The 4,740-nt window shown below is 32.7% G+C and overlaps 1 pseudogene; it reads left to right on the plus strand.

The window, feature by feature from the left end:
- Positions 1 to 3,417: 3,417 nt before the first annotated feature.
- Positions 3,418 to 4,345, plus strand: LOC124975754 (olfactory receptor 4P4-like; annotated as a pseudogene).
- Positions 4,346 to 4,740: the final 395 nt, after the last annotated feature.

A 4,740-nucleotide genomic window follows, 5' to 3' on the forward strand; every position in this document is an offset into this window, starting at 1 on the left:
GGCTCTCATGATCTTAGATTTCATGAAAGATAGTATCTTATCATACATATATATATACATATGTATATATATATGGACAGACTAAGAAATCCAAAATTAGGAAAATGATATATGCTAAACTAATAGTGATGAAAGTTTGAAAATTCATAGGCAATTAAGGAAAAGAAAATCCTCCCAGCAAAAGGTGATGGAGCAGAAACATAAATGCAAAATGAAAACCACAACAAAAAACACAAACAGAAGAATTTTCTGATATAGGTAACATTGAACTAAACTTTAAATAAAACAGATTCATATACACATGCATAGTTTACAAGAAAAAAAGATCTTTGAAATTTTGTATTATTCAAATAATATTATGTGCCATACCAAAAGTATGAGCCAACAAAATAACAAATGCTACTGAATTAAAAGTTACAACTTTTGGCAGCAGAACAAGTTATCTGATTAGGGATGAATTCACTTTTCACGATGTGAAGGCAGTACCTGCACATATCCTTGAGGTGAATCCTGTTGTATGTGTGTAGATGTGGGTTAAATATCCAGCTCTCCTGTGTGGTTAGGTTCAGTGAAGTCTCATAAACATTGGGAAACATGTTGACAGGAACGCCACTAAAATACTGCATCTTAATACGTTAGCCTGAAATTGTAGAATAATTCAAATATTCAGAATAACTTGACTTTCAAGGCATTACAGCAGGTAGCAAACTTAGAAACACCCATTTTCCTCCTTCTATTGTTTAACTAGATGTTCCAGCTACCTACTTAAACTCTAGAAGCTCTGATTGGATATTTTTTTACTTGATGTATTATTTCTGTTCATGCACATTGTATGCATGTTTAATATTTTATTTTTCCTTTATTTTGACTCTCATTTCAGAGTCTTCCATTCCAGCTGTGCTATTTTCCAGCAACAAATCATTGGTGCCTGTTAGTATCTTGTGGATCACAGAGTTTATTGATCTATTTGTACAATGAAAATTTTAATAATTATCCAGATTTAAAAGTTGAATGCCTGACTTTGGCTCTCATCATCTCAGATTTTATGAAAGATAGCCTCATACCTTTACAAGATATATTATTTCTCTTTGATTTATCAGAAATCTGGAGTAGCACAGAGAGTGCAGTCTGCTGCCCTGCCCTGACTGTAGCATTTTAGGGCCTTAGGGGAAATAGTGCATGAGCCACAAAAACCCAAAAGTGGAAAGTAAATACTCAGAGGCACCAGGGACATTACCAAGGGCAGAGTCTTGGCAGTATTTGTCCAGGGCCTGCTTAGAAACGCCTTTGGGAATGATCTTAGTGTTTTCATAACCTATTAATTCTTGCATTGAAACTTAAGTTTATATTCTGCTCTTCCTAAAGTAATCCCCACAGTCCAAGGCATAAAAGAAACAATACTTGGTGCTTAGTATGTGTGTTAATTGTAGAAGAAATTTCAAATAATTTTTGTTCATCAATCTGAGCTCATGTAAAATAGGTAACTAGGTACTCAGAATTTCCATCTGCTTTTCTAGTGGATAAAATTCTACCTTTCACATTGTAGATGGATTTAATTAATAACAGAAGTATATGGCTCTTACAAAACCTATAGAAAATTTGTCTTGTTAATATTTCCAAAACATTCTCAGAGAATCAGTGTTGGTGTGTTAAAATGCCTGCATTGCAACTTTCTGCCTTTTATTTCAGATTTTCATAGAAGGAACAAATTGGCAAGGTGAGTATCTGAGAGAAGAACTGTGTTTGATGAAATCTGAATCTAATCTCCACTTACTGAGACCTGATGGTCGGTGAATTACTCCTACAACTGGGTTTGTGTAGAGTTCCATGAACCAAGTTTTAGGTTATTATACACTCTTAAATTTTTTTATACAATTTCATTCTAAATGTTACTAATGCTTTTGTAGCATGTGATAATTTTGTTGCTATGAAATATTTTGGTCTTCTTTGTTTTTTATTGTGCACTATTATAAGCACAATTTAAGTTAAGAACATAGGACCTAAAGACATTTTTAAGAAAGCCATGGTTTTTTTATGCTCCATTCTGAGGCTTTTATGTATTCTTCCATATTCATATCAAGAAAGAGCTGCTTGAATTTTTACACACTGAAAAAATTCTCATTTTTCAAAATACAGGCTATCTTATGATAGACTACTCTCATCTGAACTGATTGAGGTAAGCTTGCACATGTCACACTCAAATGCACTAAGAGTATTTAAATATATGGTGGACACTGTACCTTAAATATAAGGACATCTACAATGTTTATAGTCAAGTAACTACGTTTTCAGAACTTTTGATACTCCCAAAATAAAGGAATCATTTGGCTATATGTTTGAAGGCATAAACAAGTAAAAACAGAAAGAAAAAAAGAAAGAAAAAAAGAAAGAAAGAAAGAAAGAAAGAAAGAAAGAAAGAAAGAAAGAAAGAAAGAAAAGAATTATGAGTAGTTTTAAGAAATGCCCTAGAACAACCTCTCAGTAGTCTAATCTTACTATTATTTATAAACACAATATCAATATTGAGGTTTACCTGATCACATTCATTAAATTCACATTGTGCTAACCCTGTGCTATTTTCTATTTATTTCTTCAGTGGAGTATGTGTGTGCATCCCAACTTCATTAGCTGCTGAATTACGAATTTAAAGAGGAAAAAATGTAGGAGCTGAATAGCTATGGATCATCAAACTCGCATGACACTTGGGGATTTCACAACATTACATGGATTCATCATTGCCTTCTGAATTCTGCAATGTTGTCTTGTGCAGATGAGGAAAACGAGGCCTGGAGAGTCTGACAATCAGCTTCAGGATCCCATTGGTCAGTTCATTTTTTCTTTTTCCTGGTGTGTACCCTCTGTGCTGCCACTGTCCTTACTTCTTCAGCATTGCTTAATATCCTTTATTTCTTCATTTTACAGTTTTAATTATCTTCAGAGATTCTTTACTTACCATCATCATTGGCAACAAAATCTTACTTATTTCAATTATAATAATTCTCACTTGAATTTTCTATTTTTCCTTTCATATTTATGCTAACACGAAAGTCATCATTTAAAAATTTTTCTTCTATTAGAACAATTCAGCTTTTACTTTAATTATGTGAATGTCAATAATGTTTTTAATTTTTCAAAATAAGATTGAAATATTTTTAAATAATTACATGTAAAATTGAGTAAAATACACAATTATTACTGCTAACCCATTCTATATTTATACAAGACAAAATAAATTAAAAACAGCATTTTTTAATGAATCAAGGTTACTTAATCTTATGATTCCATGCATGTTAATTTAATTTTTAGTGCGTTTTGTAGTATAGTAATCAGGTTGTATCTTTTTCACTTAAATTTCTGATTTCTTTCTGTCTTGCAGATATTAAATTTATTTTTGGAATTACTTACCCAACTTACTATATGGAAATCCAGAGAAACATCTCAGAATTCATTCTTCTGGGGCTTTCTGATGACAAGAATGTGCAAATATTTTGCTTCATGCTCTTCCTACTCTGCTTTGTTGCCCAACTGGTAGGAAACTCTGATTCTCATTTCCATTCTATACAGCCCTCTTTTCCACCAACCCAGGTACTATTTCCTTAGCCAGTTATCATTTCTGGATATCTGCTATACCTCCAGTGTTACACCCAAATTGATCAGTGACCTGCTAGAGGGGACCAAAACCATTTCCTATGGTTATTGTATGTTCCAGGTCTTTACCATGCACTTCTTTGGCAGCATTGAGATCTTCATTATTACAACCATGGCCTTTGATCACTACATTGCCATCTGCAGACCTCTCTACTACATGATGATCATGAACAGGACAAAATGCAACTTCCTAATTTTAGCTGCCTGGGTTGGTGGGGCTGCCCATTCTTTTCTTCAATTATCTATGACAATGTACTTGCCTTTCTGTGGTCCAAAAGAAATTGATCACTACTTTTGTGATATTTTTCCTTTGCTAAAAATTGCCTGTACAGATACCTACGTGTTCGGTGTCCTAGTGGTTGTCAGTTCAGGAGTGATCCTATTAGTCATATTTGTTATTTTAATTCTCTCTTATGCTGCTATTTTGTTCACTTTAAGGAATCACTCAGCTGAAGGAAGACGTAAAGCCCTCTCTACCTGCGCATCTCATATCTCAGTGGTAGTCTTATTTTTTGTTCCAGCAATCTTTTCCTACCTTAGACCTCCTACTGCTTTCCCTGAGGATAAAGTGCTTGTGTTATTTTACATAATCATAGCTCCCATGTTCAATCCCTTGATATATACTTTGAGAAATACTGAGATGAAAAATGCTGTGAGAAAAGTTTGGTGTCATATTCTGTTCTCAAAGGAAACATAGTTAATTTTAAAAATATCATCAACTATTCACTTATAAAATAAAAAAAACTAGATATGAATTAAGTAGTTAGAAACTCTGTCATAGATCTTTAACAGAATGAATGAAGGCAATAGGAAATAGACCTTTAAAGGAATATGTAATGAAATATTAATCAGACCTAGCAAAAATGTTGGAATCTTAATTTTGTTGATTTTTGAGATGAAATAGGTGCAGTTACTTGTATAAAAAAGTATCTGAGTCAAAGCAAGTAAGGTGGTGCTTGAGCAGTAAGTTATATTATAAAAATATTTAAATTTTTTTTTTAAATGTGAGCATTGGTTTGGAACATAAAATAACACATATTTTTTGGGTAATAGAAAAATTTAAATATGTTATTGAAACGCTATCTTTAACTT

This window comes from Sciurus carolinensis, unplaced genomic scaffold, assembly GCF_902686445.1.
Source record: "Sciurus carolinensis unplaced genomic scaffold, mSciCar1.2, whole genome shotgun sequence".
Taxonomy (NCBI): domain Eukaryota; kingdom Metazoa; phylum Chordata; class Mammalia; order Rodentia; family Sciuridae; genus Sciurus; species Sciurus carolinensis.